The sequence below is a fragment of the Conger conger genome, chromosome 1 (genome assembly GCF_963514075.1).
Source record: "Conger conger chromosome 1, fConCon1.1, whole genome shotgun sequence".
Lineage (NCBI taxonomy): Eukaryota > Metazoa > Chordata > Actinopteri > Anguilliformes > Congridae > Conger > Conger conger.
In genome coordinates this window covers 50,059,506-50,078,393 of record NC_083760.1, presented here as the reverse complement: position 1 = coordinate 50,078,393, position 18,888 = coordinate 50,059,506, and the positions used below count along the sequence as shown (strand labels likewise).

General features: G+C 39.5%; 1 protein-coding gene across 2 annotated transcripts in view; it reads left to right on the top strand.

Annotated features, from left to right (window-relative positions):
• Window positions 1-1,046: 1,046 nt before the first annotated feature.
• The window catches only part of ncalda (neurocalcin delta a), an 86,920-nt gene continuing 69,078 nt past the window's right edge, over window positions 1,047-18,888 (top strand). The window contains exons 1-3 of one of the 2 annotated variants that reach the window (XM_061237830.1): window positions 1,047-1,221; window positions 15,657-15,760; window positions 16,168-16,190. The gene's annotated coding sequence lies outside the window, so the exon portion shown is untranslated. The remainder of the gene's footprint in view (window positions 1,222-15,656; window positions 15,761-16,167; window positions 16,191-18,888) is intronic. The other variant, XM_061237823.1, reaches the window with a different exon arrangement.

Here is an 18,888-nt window from a genome sequence, read left to right as displayed (position 1 = left end):
CAGACAATCAGATAATCAGTCTTTACATAGCATGCAGTTATATAAAGTTATGCAATGCAGACGAACAGTATAAGTATGGAAAACATCAGTTTTCAATTGGGTAGATGGACAGCAATTGCTCAAAATGTTTGTCTGATATTTTGGTAGTCTGCACATTCGGCTAATGCTCTCTGTCATGATCTGTAAGTACGTTACCAATAGCAGTCGCGTAGCTCGTAGCTGTCCTGTAACTGAATCCAGTTGTTGTGGAACCTGAATAAATGAGGAAAAAAAAGAGTACATTTTGATCTTCACAAACATCATTAATTTACATTTCAGAATTTACACATCAGTAAAGTAGGACATCCTATACCATGTGTTACATCTGTGATGCCCTTTATATCCACTTGGTGGCAATCTCTGTCTCTCGTGAAAGTTGCACTGCCTCTGCTTGACATAATGACCACTGCAACCACACATTCTTGTTGATATAGAATCAGTTCAGTATAATCACACATGAAGCCCTATGCTAGTTGTCAAGTGACGTTGTTATACTATGTTAAATGTAGTAATATACAATTTATTACGTGTTATAATTAATCAAACTGATTATGCAAGATTGGCATTATTGTCTATAGTATGAATTAGATACATGCACTTCTGTTTCTCTTATATTGCATGTTGTTAAATCGTTATGGATATGATTGTCTGCTTAACTAATTCAGTTAACTTAAACTTCCTATGATAATTCTTTCAAGAGATACTCAATAATATCAACAATAGTGGTTATCCCCATTAAACGTATATATTATTGTACAGTTGAATGAATTTTATTGTAACTAAAATTACATTAGTAGTCCAACCCATAGACATGTGATGTAGTAAAATATTCCCTTAAAATTATGTGTGCAATAGGAGACATAAGAAGGTATTGAATTTATTAAGTAATACTTAGAAACAAAATTATAATATAGATTTTTACGGGGAAAACATACACTACCCTAAATCAGCCCTCAATGTAGCTGGTTCTGATTGCTCGCCCACAATCCACATCTTGACGTCATCAAGACGCCATGTAGCAATATTTTTATCATGCAAAGCTGCAACAGCAACAAAACGAGTTAACTATCAATATAGACTTTATATAAATAAATAAAGAACTGCGATGCTTTTTCGACCAACCACATGCTTCACGTAACTTAACTAGCAAGCTACGTAAAAGAACGGCAGAAGTCATATACAGTAAGTTTTCTAGCAGTTAACATACCTAGGCTAGACTAACTATTTACTTTCGCAGCTATGATAATTCGTTGGTAACTGCTAACTGTTCGCTGTCTAGCTAGTGTGAAGTTTAAAACGTGAATGGAAGGAGCCGTCAGAACACCAGAATAGCTTGTGGGTAGTTTTTGCTAACTAGCTAGCTAATGTTGTTGCAACTACTAGGTAGAGGAACAGTGAAAGCAATGCCAGGTGTTTTATCTTTACGGCACTGCTGTAGTTATGACTGGGCTAAGTAACTTCAGCTATATTCTACCTAGCTACATAGTCTATAGATAAGTTATATGACTGGAAATAACGTGTTCGTAAGCAAGCTGGTAGTTAGCATAGCAAGCACATCTCGTCTTGGAGGCTTTATTACATGTAATATATATGATATATTACATAGAAAAAGTGACTTTCGCTAGCGAGCTAAATGACTGTCATTTAAATGTGCTTAATCGGTGAAATCTTGAAGTCTTAATTAATCAGTTTCCAATTTACCTTAATTTATTAGCTGAAGCTAGGCTAACTTGAGTAGCTGTAGCACAGTTGTAGTTATCTTTCGACTAGCTATCTAGTTAGCATGCACGTTATTGGATAATTTGAGTTTGGTGGTTGCGAAATTACGTTAGTCTACTTTTGCAGTAGTGGCGGGGGTGTTGCCTAAATGGCGACTCTTGACACTGCTGTCATACTGCATGCAGCTTGTTAGCATAACGTTAACTAATGCATTTTGTTGTGTGCTCTCTCAAAACCCACACTGACTGATATTGAATTTGGAAAATATTAGCTATCAAACTAAGGATAAAGAATATCTGTTTGTTTTCATTGTGTGGGAACTTGGCACGACCATTTGCTCCCTACGGAGAAATTCCATGAGCGATTCGCTGACAGCAAAACGGAAGTAAAATAAAATATTATCTGGCTCTCATAGTTGTGTGCTGGTGGAACTAGAGCACAGATTGAAGTTAGAATAATGGTCTCCGTAAACGTATTGCTTGTGAAACCGTTGGAATCAATGTGCAGTAAGAGTAATGTCTATTATGTTATAAGGGCTTTGGAGTTTGGATGTTTTTACGTTTTATATTTTGAAGCTAGTCTACCCGCTGACAGAGTTCTTTGAGCTTGTCAGAGAATGAAATTTGGATCTTCTCTGTTTGCTGCCACCAGTTACCGCTACAGCTAATTAGCCCATGCACTAATATGCACCATGACCGAATTAGACCGCAATAAAATGCTGGCCTTGAATAGGTTGGAATACAGTATGTTATTATACAAATAAAATTGTACTGATGTTAAATAATATTTTTTATATATTTCAAAAGTTGATATCAGTGCTCACATGCAATGTAAGGCAGGAAGGTCATGGCATCGACCAGTTTGGCCAGTCAAATACCAGTTATTGATAACGGACCCAGAATTTACATATAGTGTGCCTCTAATTTTTTAGAGACTGTGATGTAGCAAGGTGTGCAAACAAGAAACATAACCATTATATGAATCGGTGGTGATTTGTTTGATTACCTGTCATAAACCAGGACTGAATGTTTATTCCCCTCTATTTATTTGACCAATTATTTGACAATTTGACCAAAATCCAACATTAATTGAAACATTTTTTAAATAGATTTAGCCAAAATCAAGGTTCCATAATTATTGCCACCCCTGGTTTATTACTTGGTGCATCCACCTCTGGAAAGGATAAGAGCATTTTTTATGCTTGACAAGGTTCAGGAACACATTTGGAGGGATTTTGGACCATTCCTCTAAGTCTTTGCAAGACCCTTCACATTCTTGGGTTTGAGCTTATCAACTGCCCTCTTCAGTTCAGCCCACTGAATCTTTTCTGTGTGGATTTTGAGGCATGTTTTGGTTCATTGTCTTCCTGGGAAGTCTACCGACAGCCAAGTCTCAGCCTTGTGGTAGAGGCAACCAGATTGTCAGCCAAAATTGCCTGATACATGGTGGAATCTATTATACCATTGATTTTACCCAGTGCCCCTGGACCTCAGCCCCAAAGCATCACTGACCCACCACCAAATTTCACTGTGTGTATGATGCACGTCTTATTTTTTGCATCTCTGTTTTTCAACGCCAAATATACCGATGTTGTATTTAACCAAAATGTTCGAATTGGTCTGACCTTTGCTCAATCATACTTTAAATGACCAAATAAGACAAAGTGAGATGTGGAACCTTGATTTGGTGAAATCTATTTTTTTTTTTAAATCAATGTTTGATTTTGGTCGGTTCCATTGAAACATTAATAAAGCACAGTATTTTTTCAAATATTCAGCATTTTAAATTCATCTCAGGAATCATATTGTTTATTTAAGTATTTTGTGTATTGCCAGTTTTGTGCATTATTGTCAGGGGTACCAATAATTCTGGAGCTCACTGAACTTAACCTCATATTCATTATTTCATTTTAAATCCAATGTGCTGGAGTTCAAGGCCAAAAGAACAGAAATTGTACCACTAATCAAATACTGACTGCACTATCAGAAGTTTGTAGCTGCATTGTAGCACTTGCTGTAGAGATGCCTAATAGCCTAAATGTTCCAGCTTAGAACGGAATGTACCTTTTGGTTTTTATTGGATGGGTGATGGCACCTCTGTGGTAATGACATATTCACAGACATTTTTCATTCACAGTGCAGTAACACAGGGATGGTAGCAGGGTTCCCCGCTGTTACATATGGAAGTTCAGACTACAGTGCTTGAGGCATTGCACCTAATACTAAGTCTGTCGCTGTCAGGGAATTACATTCAAAATTCCAGGTGGCTTACAGGAGTGAACTACTTGTCAGTCATACTGTAATTGGACAGCAGGTATTCATCCAAAATTGGTGAGTTCAGGTTCTGAACAGTCTGTACCAATCCATGTTTTAATGAGGTGGTGTGGAATTGTATCGTGTGTAGCATTTCTATGTCAGATTAAATATATTTCAGTAAAAGTAGGCGATGAAAGATAAAAGCACCGTTCTAAAAAGATTAATATCATTTCTTGTCTGGATTGTTCTTTTTTTTTTTCATAAATGTGTCATTCCATGCATATTCAATCACAGCCTTTGCACAACAATGTCAGATTTTGGCAGGGAAATTTACTCAGGGGTATTTAAGTGCAGAAGATTAAAAATTTATATTCTCTTGTATTTCCCTTTTTACATTTTCACATGCCAAAGACCATCCTCAGCTAAGAACGGAACCTGTAATTAAAATAAAACAAATCCTAGGTTTAAGTTCGGTGGATGCTACATTGCCAGAGGGTATACCTTTTTTAACAGATAAAATGGTCAAGAAAAAATAACATTATTGACGGAAGTTTTTTAAACAATCTGTCAGGTCAGACATATTTAAAAAATGGTTGGATATTGCCAGTATAGTGGTTTTACTGTGAATGGGAAATGGCCTGTTGTGACATTTAAACATTTATAAAGGATGTGATGTCACAGATAATGCAGTTTGCATGTGAGGCAATTAAAGTAGCAATGTTTATAAAGTCAATTGCATTCATACAATTATGTAGCCTAGTTTGTTATTGAGTTGAGTTAACTGGTATGGTCATTCTGAAAGCGACAATACTGTACAAAAAATGTGTCACTGAGTTCAAGTGCTTGCACACTAAAATTATGTAACTGTAAACATCTAATATTGGCACTGTTGGGAATGTCCATTCCACGCTATAAACTGTTGACTGTTTTGGGGCTATTGTCCATTTATCTGCCTTGGTTGAGCAGATTGGCAGCAGATTAGCTGCATACTAGGATTTGGCAGGCCTTGAAATGACATGGATGCTATTATCTACTGAAATCCCCCTGGCCCTCTCAGGTCCCTTGAAGAAAGTAAGGATTAGCGTCGTTTTAATTAACAACTGCGGTGTCTGGGGATGGCGATAAGGTTTTAATGCTGAAGTGCTGAAGGTCTTTTTGGAATTTAGAACATGTTTAGTTCTGTTTTGCGGTAACACTTTTGAGTTGATGATCTTACGCAGATATTCATAACACCATCTTAAGCGTGTCATGAGAGTGCTCAACAGCTCTGCCTATAAATCTGTTATTTTTCTGTTTGTTTCTTCCGAAGTGTACACCCAGAACAAGGCTTATGCTTAAGCCTATCAAATCTGTGTATTTTTTTCCAGCTGCTGCAAGAGGTTGACCTTTTAATCACAGTTTTCGACTATTCACATGGCTCACATACAGAACTCATCTCAATGGGAAAGCAAATTAAAAACAAGACCTTACAAGTGGCTTTTCTAGCAGATTCTGTAGAAAAACCTTTAGCTGCGAAGTTAATGTGGCTTTTTGGCAGTAGACCCTGCCTTTTTTTGCCCCTCAACTCTCCTGAATGAATTGTGTGGTGCGAAGACTTGCCCAAAGACTGAAAGTGTGGTTGAATGTTACGGTTGAATTGGAGTGCTGGGGGTTTTCACTGTGCAAACCCTGCCGGCCCTGCACCGGTTCTAAATTGTCCAAATTGAGCTGTCGTGTGGATATGGCTACACCATGTGGTACCACCCACTGGGGAGTAAAGTGCAGGATATATTGGCAGGACATAGAAAATCTGTTTCTATGATGCCACTCTCATATTTCCATCCGCCCTGTGATTTGGTAGGTTGCTGTACTATCCCTGCAGATGTCTGAAATAATCACAGTTGTTGCCATGGTGATATTGTCTCCTTGCCATTGTCTCTCTCTTCTCATGGCTCTCATGCTCATTAATTTTTCCTCCATATCTGCTCCTTCACAATATTGAAATGGGCAGTCATAATAATAGGCACTTCAATTGTAGCCACATGCTCTATCGGTTCAGAATGTGTCAGTGTGGACCACAAGCGGACCATCAGTAAGGTTGGCAAGTGAGCAATGAGGAAAGCATGATCCTCATGACCGGAATGCTCTCTCCCATGGCGATGGGTAATGTGATATCCAATGACATGCCCATGAACCACTACCGGTGTGTACCAGATCCAGAGGAGTAGGGCAGGGTACACAGCGCATTTCATCATAGACGGCAGGAGCAACAACTTCATATAAGCACATGAAGCGTTAAATTGTCCTGCAACCACACAGTTACAAGGCTCCGTGTCATCAGCAAATGAGCGATATGCAGCTTTTCATTACTTTTTTAAATATCGTAGTTACGAGCGCACGGTCAGATTTGTGTACCAAATCCGACAACAGATATTGTTATTTATCTTCGGCTGGCCAGTTTCATGGGACATACCAAAACATTTGCATCAGTTGCAGGTTGCCATCGGTAGACTATGAATGTATTCTATTTGTAGTCAAGTTCATAAGTTATTTTTAAATTGCATGAGTCAGGATGATAAATGAGTACAGACACACTGTCGGTAGCATTAGGCTTGTCCAGTTGTGGAAATTTTGTCACTGTGAAAGGGAAAGCATTATGGGAGTTTTAGCGATGATCTAAAAATGCAAAACATGACTTTACGAAGTGAAATCCCTTCATATTCAGTGTATAGCTATGTATTTAAGCCATGAAACACATACTTTGAACCCAGACTTCAATGCAACGTAGTTGGCTTATATTTAGCTTTCGCCTCTATTTAATAGGGATCAGTATACCGCAAGTATTGTTCCCGAAACATCTGCTTCACCTCCCTGTGTAATTGTGATTGTGCATGAAAAATGTCTGGAAGCAGTTCCTGAAACATTGCATTGTTGAATGATCTTTTTTAATGGTCTACCCGCAGTCCTTCTTGTAAGCTCAGCTTGTGAAATTCAACTATTTTAGACTTCAAAGGGAAATTGAATCACAACCTGCAGGGACAGCTCCTGCTGCAAGATGCAAGCTGATGAGCAATGTCGACATGCATGCAACAAGTGTCAGCTATAATTATCACCAACTCATTATAATTACTAAGACAGTAGACTCCACAAAGCTCCGTTGCCTTCTGTCACCACTATGCTTATACATGATGGGGACATTATTTAACATTTTATTACACTAGTATGCTTTTCATATGCTGAACACAGACAGCATTTTAAGTATGATTATGAAGTTCTTCAAAGAGGCCAGGCCCAAGTGGGGTTGTGCGGTGTGCAACTGTGACTGTTTTGGTCCATACACATGCAAAGGTTTCTGGCCAGCCGCAGGCTAAAGGGCTTTGAAGGTTCTCACTATTTCTAGTGGATGATGATTGAGGAAATACCTTTCTCTCTGGCCCTCTCCTCTCTCACTACACTGCTGTTTTGGCCTACTTTCTCCCACATACTCTTTGATGCAATTCTCAACTACTTCTCTCCCATTGTCCAACCACCTGTCTACTCCCCTCTCTTCAGTCCATCATTCCTTACATCCATCCATTTATTTTCCTCTGGTTTCCTGTCCTTCTCTGTCCACGCTCCATTTTCCCTCATCTTTCAGGTTCATGTCACTCTCTTGCTGAAGAAACCCACTGTTCCTCCACCTGCCATCCAGAACTATCAATCATGGCTCTTATTTCTAACCAGAGGCACCAATAAAGACTTTGGCTCCCTTAAAAAGACCTCCCCTGAGATCCCCTGGGTCCCATCACTGCAGAAAATCCTATTCCTACGAATATTTATTGAGGGCGTCTGTCAGTCAGGACCCTTGGAATTGTATGGCACCCATTTGGCAGCCCTGTTTATAGCCAATACATTTGAGCATGCCATCTACAATTGACTCCCAAAAGCAATTGACGCTCTTCTTGCGTTCTCGTTGATTAATGTTACTAGCAAGCTAGCTACCGTTGACTTCAACTGCTTTGATAGAAAATAGTACAAAACATTGTCATTCCAACATTCTCTAAAATTACATAGAACCTAGATGTTACCTTGTGTGACATGCCCTACTCTTGGTGACACAATCGAAAAATGTGGTGGTGCCACATTTTGCTGTGGCATTGCACATTAAGCTATTTTACTAAATTTTGGAGTGGCCTGTATGATTTGTCATTACATAGTAGGCCTACATTAAGGCATTGAAAGCAGAAATAATGTGCAACATTATTATAATAATGCAATTGGTTGTTAAAATAATAAACAACTGATTGCAAAAGAGGGAAGGACCAGCGTTGCTGACTGGACAGGGGGGTTTATTATGATTCTTCATTGCAGTTTTCAGTGAGTCAACATCCAGGACAGATCACACACACAAACCGGGGATATTTTTAGGGGGACTGAGATGAAAAACTGAAATTGAAGACCCTCAAAAAAAGCGCTAAAATAGCCCATGTCTGCATATTTCAGCCTGGATGGAAAAATTGAGATACTGCAATTCCCTGCCTTTCCTCTCCACTTTATGACATCCTCTCACTCTCTGGTCAACATAATTGTGTCTGTTTTTTTATCAGACCAAAACATACAGAGTGGTGCTGGACAACAGGTCTTATAACACTGAAAACATCTAAGTGGCTAAGGTTTTGGTCTTCTCTGGCCTTGACTACTCCAACTTTTTCCTCACTGGTCTCCCTGCATTCATCATCAGACGAAGTTAGTTTTATGTTTAGTAAGGTATTTGACAAGTTGTCAATCAAAACAAGGCTTCTTGCGCTCGCAGTCTCGCCTGGGACTATACCCTTCTACTGTGTTTCCTTATGCCCATGTCTGCTGTATAGTGGCCATGGCTGGGTAACAGGTGGGGAGAGTGTCTTCAACATTCTGAATGCCTGATGCCTTTCAGCTGTAGGCAAAACGGTGGCTTCAGTTTTTGGTTTTTTAAATCTACCACAGTGCAGAATCCCAATTTCTTCCCCTTTCCAGCTGAACAATGTGATGTAAAAGGAAATTACCCAGAAGCTGGAAATGTTACCAGTCACTGAGGAAACCCCTTAAATGGCAAGGCAGCGGGGACTGCAAATGGGTGAAAAATATGTATAAATAATCCTCTAATTAGTCTAATCCCCATCATATTCTTGAGGTTAGGTGAAAATGGTTTCCTTTTGGGGGTGACATGTTTATTTTTTCCTAATGAAGTGCAACTAGCCTTTATTTGTGGAACTGGCCACTCGGGGGCCGCACGGATGAAGATGTTCACATGAAAAAACCAAAAACCAAAAAACAAAACCACAAATAACGATTATCAACGGGAGAACACTGAGGCTTGAAAATGTTCAACTTTTTCTTAGGTGACCACAATGCTGCCAGGCTTGCTCCGCGCAATGAAACGGACACTCGCCAGCTGGCCGTCTTTGTCCAATCATCTGTTCCGCCCCCTCACTGAACCCATGGTATGCATATGCAGCGATGGACTTCTGCTGAATCCCTTTTTCCAACTGTAGGCACCCATTCTGCCCTTTATGTCGAGCCAGGTTGCGCCTTGCCTTTTTTGCCTATTTGCTGGGGTTACTGTAATACTGAATTAAAACATATTTACATTCATGTATGACAAGAACCAGATTAAAGACTAAAATTGGTTGCAATTAGATCAAAGTGGCACTGTGAAAAACAATGCTGTAATAAACAACACATTGTCTTCCATAAGTGCCATACTGACGGGACATCATTATGCCGCATTAGTATTAAGTCTACACTAGGAAATAACTGGTGCATTCATTACAAAGATGCTAGCAAAGGGGTTGCTATAGATTAACAAATGTCAGACAATGTTAACAGAGAGAGGTGGGTCTCGGGGTTCATGGCCAACAACCCTAAGGTTCTTGTCCCACCACTTCGGTGGTCAAGGGTGGAGACCAGGTGTGTCCCCGAAGGGGTGGAGCTGCTAGCAGGCTGTAGATCGGAGAGTGTCAGGAGATGTGCAGTGTTTGACAATAGCATGTGGTAGAGAGAGGGGAAGTGCCGTTGTGCCCATATAAATCTAGGCTGCCCAGCTTTTTTCCTAGAGATCTACAATCCTGTAGGTTTTCACTCCCGCTCGAACAAATCACACTTCATTCAACAGCTAGAGATCTCCTTAAGCTGCTAATTGCTAGAACTGAATGTGCTAAATTACAATTGAAAAGAAACGTAGACTCATGGAACACAGGGAAGCGGCCGTTTCCACCAGAAGCTGACATCCGTTCAATGGTGGTTTTTCTCCTGAGGAATGTGGTTTATCATTATGGTTGCTTATTGCACTAATACACTTTGACTGATGTGAATTGGACCAATAATTATTGAGGAAAAACTGCACAACATCCTTGTGTTCGGAAGACCATGTTAGCTCACAATGTTCCAAACACCTATTCATGATGTTCTGAACAGTACCTGAAGCACAACTACTACAGTTTTGCACTCTGTTATACAGGAAAATCTCTATTAAATCATTATCTGGTTAAACTTAACATTAATTAAAAACTAACACCATTGAAATGAAATGATGTGTGTACGTGCTTGAACAATTTTACAAGGAACACTTTTGGCCGAGCCGTATAGGCCTGCCCAGTCTCTCGTTAGCAACAGCTGCCCCACCACTTTGCTGAGACCGATCACGTACGTGTCCAGGTTTTTATGAAAACGGAAGGAATTAGATCAGTGGTTCTTAACCTGGGTTCGATCGAACCCCAGGGGTTTGTTGAGACAGTCTCAGGGGTTCGGCAGGGGTCATAAAATATATACCTATACCTAAAAAAATCATATTTTATTTTTCCAATTACGAAGGGTTCGGTGAATGCACTGATGAAGCTTGCAGGGTTCAGTACCTCCAATGAAAGTTTCACTGTTCAGAGCATCATGAGCTAACTTGGTGTTCGGAACACCGCGAGTCTACGTTAGATGTCCAGGAACAGGTTTGGACAGCCCAGGTATACTTTATCTGTAGAATGATCCGGAAGCTGTATGGACTCTTGACAGCAGGCAAGGCAGGCCACAGGCATACTGATGCCCCACTTGGCTTCTGAGAGAATCTTGACAAGAGAGATATTCATGTGACAGGTGGCAGCTTTGGGGTTTCCAGTTCACCCTGGACGACTGCTGCCATGGACAGAATACCCTGATCACTTACATCATTTAGATTGGTCCAAGCCTGTCGACCATTTAGACCACTGAGGAGCCCCTTTTTCAAAAGTGAATGGTTAGTCCAGAACTGGTTTGCTGGATGTGTGGTCCACCTAATTTCTAATTTGGTTGTAGTTCAACCTAAATGTGTGTCATTGTCGTCATCACGCAAACATATTTAATATTTCTCCACTTATTTGTGAGTTTGTGGTTACCCTGCTGACTTGAACAGTTCCTCCTTAGGCAGTGCTATGGATAATAATGCGCTGCCCTATGGGACTGGTGCAATCAGTATTCATTCATTCATAACAAGAGGGTGCATTATTATACTATGATTAAGATGCTTCGTGAGCATCTTTATCTTTAAAATTTACAATCATAAACCAACAGTTTGTTTCTATACATGTTTCACTTATGTCTTTTTTGCACTTTTTTGGGATCTCCTTAGACTTCTCCCATGCTTACTTATCTGGTCCAGGTCAGGTCACATCTCATCAAGCAAAGCTTAGTGTTCTAACTGTAGTTAAGTAGAAGCATGAATTATAAAGTAAAGCTGGGTATAGAGGACTTGACATCACCAAAATAACTGCCACCATGCTATACAGCCTTGTAATTAGTAAACAAAGGAGAGAGGGAGAGACAAGTGCAACATTAGAAGCAGATCATTGTGCGTGGTGGTATGTGATCCTGACTTGACCCTGGATGGTGTGCACACCCTGGTGTGCTGTGGAGGCATGAGGGCTACCAGCAAACCCTTGGAGACACTGTGCTACAATGTTCCTAAAGCTTTCAGTCACCCATTTCTTATACCATAATCCAATATTTTTGTATGCATGCATCTCTGTGGGTGTACTTTTGATACTGTGTGTGTTTGTGTGTCTGCCTGTTTATGTGTAGGCCTACCAGCATGTGGTAAACGTGGTGAGTTGAAATTATATTTTTTATGCATTTGATATGGCATTTTAAATAGGGAGGTAAAGCGGATGTTTCAGGAACGATAAGTCCGCTATACTGCTCCCTATTAAAGAGAGCGCCGAAAGCTAAATATAAGCAAACTACATGTGATTGAAGTCTGGGTTCAAAGTATTTGTTTTGTGGTTTAAATACATAGCTATATGCTGAATACGGTGGGATTTCAGTTTTGCGTTTTTAGATCGCCGAGATAAAGGCTAAAACTCCCATAATGCTTTCCTTTTTATAGAGACGACATTTCCACAATTGGACCATCCTAAAGCCACTGACAGTGGTGTCTGGCTTCATTTATTGGCCCAACTCGCACAATGAAAAAATCTGACTCAACCGGAATTATTGTAATTCAGAAACTTAATTATAAATATGATGCATTTGTGTAATCAGTAGCCTATCGATAGCAGCATGCACCGATGTTAAGCGCAACTGGGGGAAGAAAATGCATGGGCATGAATGTTTTGTATGTCCCATGAGATTGATTAGCCGAGGATAGATAACGTCATCTTTGTTTTTGCGTTTGGTACACAAAGCTGACCATGCACTCATGCTGATCATTTGCTGATCATACGGAGCCTTGTAATTTTGTGGAAGTTCCAATTTGCTGAAGTTGTCACTGCTGCCATCTATGATGAAATGTTAGCATAGAATTTAGCAGTGTACTGGAAATGCAATTCAGCGGAACATCGTCCCCATAGAGCTTGGGTATTATATGAATGTTTTCCAGGGTTCTCCCTCACTTGTACCACTGTGTAACGGAAATAGTAGCCTGTGTAACATGTGCACTGTATGCACAATCTGGAGAGGTTTCTGTGAAAACACGGAAACAGCAACACATATCTAATCATAAAAGTGACCTAACTTTGTCAACGTTGGAAAAAAAAGATATTTTCTTCTGTACCAGACTTTCGGTTTGGAACACCAACTAAATAGTCTAGCTGTAGCACACAAGTGTAAATTTGTGCGTAAATTACAAACTGCAAGTCCCCCCTGATGATGGGTTAATGCGTCTAATTTTGTTCTGCAAGAAATTATGTCCATTTAGCCATTGTTTACATTTTAAGGACAAATGAAAAACATTGCATTTTCTTCAAAATGGAGAAACAAAATAAATCTAGATTTTTGTGTACTGTTATAACTCTACTGGTTACACATTACCGCCAGTCTGGACATAGTATATCATAATATTTCTTCATTACATTACTTTTGGTCTTTTGGCTGATGCTTTTATCCAAAGCGACTTACAGTTGATTAGACTAAGCAGGAGACCATCCTCCCCTGGAGAAATGCAGGCTTAAGGGCCTTGCTCAAGGGCCCAATGGCTGTGCCGATTGTGGCTACATCAGGGATCTAACCACCGACGGTGGGTCCCAGTCATGTACCTTAACCACCACGCTACAGGCCGCCCTCTTCAAGTGGGACAAGTGCACTTTGTCCCCAGGGATGGTGAGGAAGATGTTGAGGTGGCATCTAGGGGTCACCAAGTCACAAACAGAACCATAAAGCCCCATCTCCATACCAACAAAACTCCTTGGAAGGGTTGCATGAAGACAGTCCCTACTGAGCACAATAAACAAAACCAAGCATCTGGAATTTGCCAAACCTCATTGGAATTATGACTGGAAGAGAGTGCAATGGTCAGATGAGACCAAAATGTAAAGTTTTGGCCATACACACCGTTGACACATTTGGCCGCAAAAGGAGAATGCATACAAGGAGAAGCAGCTCATACCCACTGTCACATAAAGGTCATGGATGGTGGGTCATTGATGTTTTCTGCCAGTGAACCAGGGGCACTATTTAATTATTATCTATGGCATAATTAATTCAACAGTATCATGGAAGTTTTTGCAAATTTTAGAAAATCTGGTTGTCTCTGCTCAGAAGCAGATCAGACTTGATCATAGGTAGATTGTCCAGCAGGGCAATGACTCCAAACATACATCAAAAACAACACAGAAATGGTTAAGCAAAAACAACCTCCATGTTCTGCAATGGTCATCTCAGTCTCCAGACTTAAATCCCATCAGAAACTTGTGGTCTGAACTGAAGAGTGGGATCTCTGTGTACAAACCCAAATCTCTCCAAATGTGTTCTCTAAGCTCATTACAAATTATAGGAAAAAAATCATGGCTGTCAGGAGTACAAAGTATTAAACCAGGGATGCCAATTATTGTGAAACCTGTTTTTTGGGGAAATAATGAAATAATTCTATTGAATCATTAATAAAGCATGTTGGGAAATAAAGTTTATGTCATTAACAGTATTATTTGTTAGATAACAGTATTTCTGGCGCATATTTATCAAGGGTGCCAATATTTCTGGAGCCCACTGTATGTGGCAGTTGCAACACATACTGTAAAGACACATAACTGTGAAATGCAACAGTTTTGTGTGTGGTCCCTGCTCAATTCTGTGGAATTGATGACTCAGAAGAGAGTGTGTCTAATAGCGGAAGCACTGGAATGGAAGGTATGAATTAGTTATGACTAAAGAAATGACTTCTTACTTATTGCACTTCACATTTCTTTAGCTACAAGCTGAACAAGGCTGACACCCGTTCTACTGTATGTTTCTGGACATTCTACAGTCGGTAAACTTGGCTTTAGTAGCGTTGCAGTTACACTCATTAATCTGGGATTGTTGTATAACATTGTATAACTCATACAGGTAGTTGCACTTATATTCTGTCACAATTTTAAAGCACTGTGGATAAGATAACTGCTGAATTAATGTAATATCATGTGATGCGATCCTGATGTTTGGAGTGTATAAAGAACCATAGTCAGCTAGAGGCAGTACAGGGTTTTGAGGGAAGCCCACAAATAAAAATATATATATTCTAACCCTGTTAAAAGCAAGTTATATCTTGGCTGTGATGTGTGATGTGTTCTTGTGCCTGGGAACCCTGGTTATATACAGTATCCAGCCAATAAAAAACTATAACAAAACAACTTGGCAGTAAATGTCATGCATGTTGGCATCAATTCAAACACCAATGTATACAATGTGTCATTCAGTTTAGGCTTATGCCGCTTGAAGTGAAACATTGTGAAAACTAAGGGTAATCGCAATGTTAACAGCTTTACTTTGATCTTAATACACAGCTCCGTCACTAAATCATTATTCCATATGGTAAACAATCGGGAGCCAGTTTGTACACAAAGCATTAGGCTACAGCACATGGTTAAGCCGTGATAAGATGTTACAATCTTGTCAAATGGGAAAAGACGCAAGGTTAAAATGGAAACACTTGTTCTGTATATCATTAGCCAGGTGCTGGATATGCTCCTTTCTCAATATATCTTTTTAATGAACAGAGCCATCACAAGTGTTTTTTTCCATTGTTTTTATTTAAACTATGTCGAACTAATAAAAATATATTTAAAAAATAGGCTATAAAAGTATTAACCAAGATCTGGTTCTTTTCAAGGTATCTGCATATTTTCCAGATCACAATTGCATAATATTTGCATAATCAAAAGAAGATAAAGGCAAATGGTAACTGAGGTGGTAATGTCTCTTGTCCAGGTGGTGGGGATCCCTAAACGTTTCTGTTAAGCACTTGAGGAGGGACGCCCAGACTTTCAGAAGTGAAACAAGATCAGGAGCGGCTGGCTAGGAGCAGACACCAGGTAAGGTGGAATTGTGTGTGTGTGTGTGTGTGTGTGTGTGTGTGTGTGTGTATGGGGGGGGGGGTTGCAAAGCCACGCTTGTCTGCAGCAACAACACAGCAGCACAGTGCAATTTGGCCAGATCTTCCTGTTCACAAGGGGCTCAAAAAAGGTCCTCTATATTTATTACATTATTAACGTAAAAGCATCATAATTTTGATGGATTGGCTTTCCAAAGGAAAACAGCAAAAATGGAAAAATAGCATAACATACATAGGCCTGCTAATTATCTTGTAGTTAAGGTCAGTTAATATACTCTATTTTAATAATTTCAGCAAGTGGCTGAATGGGTCTGGGCTGTCTCTTCCAGTGTGTGTGTTTTTAATCACTTTGATGTGTGTCCCTTCTCCTTGCATAACATTAAACAGAGGAGACGGGGATGAAATATCAGGTACTCTTTCCACCACACTATTAAACAATTTGTCTGCACGTGGTGCGATGATGAATGCACGTGTTTATAATGTGTGTCAGCTAATGCTCTGTGTGATAGAAGGGCGGTGCTAATGGAAGTGCTCAGTGCTGCTTCCCCTTGCGCTATGGCTGGTCGTGTTTGCACCAGCCTGCTTCCTTCCTGCCTGCCACAGATAATAATACATTTATTTGTATACCACCTTTTCATACATGGATTTCAACACGGTGCTTTCCGGTAGACAGACAATAACACTTTATGATTACACTAAAAGCCTACAACAAATATAAATTATGAAAGTAGATGATAAAAAACAGTTTAAAATTTACACAGTAGACAAGTAAAAAAAAAAAAGTGGTATCAATTAAAAATAAAAGTAACAGATTATAGAGTAACAAAGCCTGTGTAAAATAAAGCAATACTTTACAGCTACAGAAAACTTTTAAAAGATTAAATTAAATTAAATAATATTCTACCTATAATGAATGCAAGCCAATGTAAAAAGTTGTGTGACTGCCTCCCCTGGCCCTCTGTGTGCTGCCTAAGGCTCTCCCATTAGACCCATGTGTCACTGCAATTTAGAAGGTAAACAGACTTATATTTCTTCATTTTTAAAGCACCGAAATGTAATGACCTACCTTGAATGCTCCTGACAAATATTTTTTAAACAATGGGATAGATTACTTACATAATTTTTAAGATAACGATAGCAATTTACAGTCAACCGCTGCATAGCAGTGTGTGGTATGAAGGCTTATATTTTTATTTTGTACTGTATATGAACACATTCTGCATGCACATCAAAAGAAAGGGGAGTCCTGTAGAACCTAATGCTATGAACAGAAGACATCATCCATCACTTTAGATTCATTTCTAATACTTCTAACTTAGTTTTAGATACATTTTCACAAGTGCATAAGATACATTTTTTTAATTCATCAATGGCAGTCATAATGCTGTGTTGATTTTTTAATTTCATGTATTTAGGTCACTGCTGGTTGAGATGATTTTGTAGTGGTTATTGAGGGACTGTATTTTTAGCATAGGTCTCTTCGCCTCATACCACAAATGCTACCCAGGCCTGGACACGTGACTTTTTTGTTGTTTTATGAGAACTGCACTCTGAGCTGCAGTGTGTTTAAAATGACCGATTACTTGCAAATCCAGCTAACTACACATACAGCACCACATTTAATAACGTTGTGGTTGGGGACATTGTGTCAGTAGCAGGCCGGCAGAGTCTGCATCACAATCTCTCTGCCTGCGTGGGTCTGATAAGGATGCTGGTTTGCGTTATGGCGGCAGTGTGTTAGCCCTCCACTGCTAAAAGCTTGATAACCCTCACAGGGCATACATACCTGGGAGCACCGGGTTTTTCTCCACCACCGTTTGTGCAGCCGGTCGGATAAGGGAACAGGCTTTGTCTCACATGTGCACCTTTAAGGTGGAAGCACAGAGCAGTGGCGACTATCAGAAGTGGTTATTGGCCATGGAAGCAAATGCTGTATGGAGAGTGTGGTTTTCCTGTTGTTCTCGAGAAGTTTTGAATAGAAATTGTAATCAGGTTTTCCAACTTGCATTTCTAACTCAGGTTTTGCCTGCCTTCTGATCATGCATAATAAAAATTTCAAGGAAGGAACTAGCTTGGAAGCTAGCTAGTAAGCTAGCTTGGGAGTAACTGCATTTTTCATTTATTTCGTACTCTAGACTTTTATTTTATTTGAACTGAAATCACAATATAGGATAGGAAAAAAAACACTTTGCCAGTACAATAGTACAACTGGACCAAGGACTGAGTTGGTTACACAAAAGCCTTTAGAGTGGTGCCACCATGATGGAAAAGTGAAACATGCTAACATATGACTGATCCATGTGGTCTGACCTGCAATGCGGTACATATTCATGCAGTCCTTTTAAAGTGCACTCCGGAGTCCCAGGACTGTTTATTACTTATTTTCCTTATTTATGCAGTGCCCGCCATAATGTTTTGGATAAAAACCCATCATTTCTTTATTGGCTTCTGTACTCCACAATTAGAGATTTGTAATACAAAAAAAATCATGCAGTTATTAATCTGGTTAAAATGCACATTATTGGATTTTAATAAAGGGCATTTTTATACATTCTGGCTGCACCATATATAAATTACAACAGTGTTTCTACATAGTCCCCCCCATTTCAGAGCACCATAATGTTTGTGACACAACAATGATATGTAAATGAAAGTAGTCATGTTTACTATTTTGGTGCATATCCTTTGCATGCAGTGACTGCTTGAAGTCTCCGATTATTGGATATCACCAGTTACTGAGTGTTTTCTCTGGTGATGCTCTGCCAGACCTGTATTGCAGTCATCTTTAGCTCATGCTTGTCTCGGGGGCTAGTCCTCGTAAGTTTTCTCTTCAGCATATGAAAGGTATGCTCAATTGGGTTCAGATTGGGTGATTGAATTGGTCACTGAAGAATTTAAAATTTTTTAGCTATGTCTTTGTATCATGGGGCCTAAATATATATTGCTAAATGTTTTCAGTGCTGATGATAAAAACATTTTATTCTGACTATAAATTAATTTTTGTATTCTACCATCATATATTTGTATATTAAAACCTTCAAGTCATAGTTCTCGTACATGGTACACTCTGTATCTCTGTTTAATTCTTGGTACCAAGAATAGGAATTG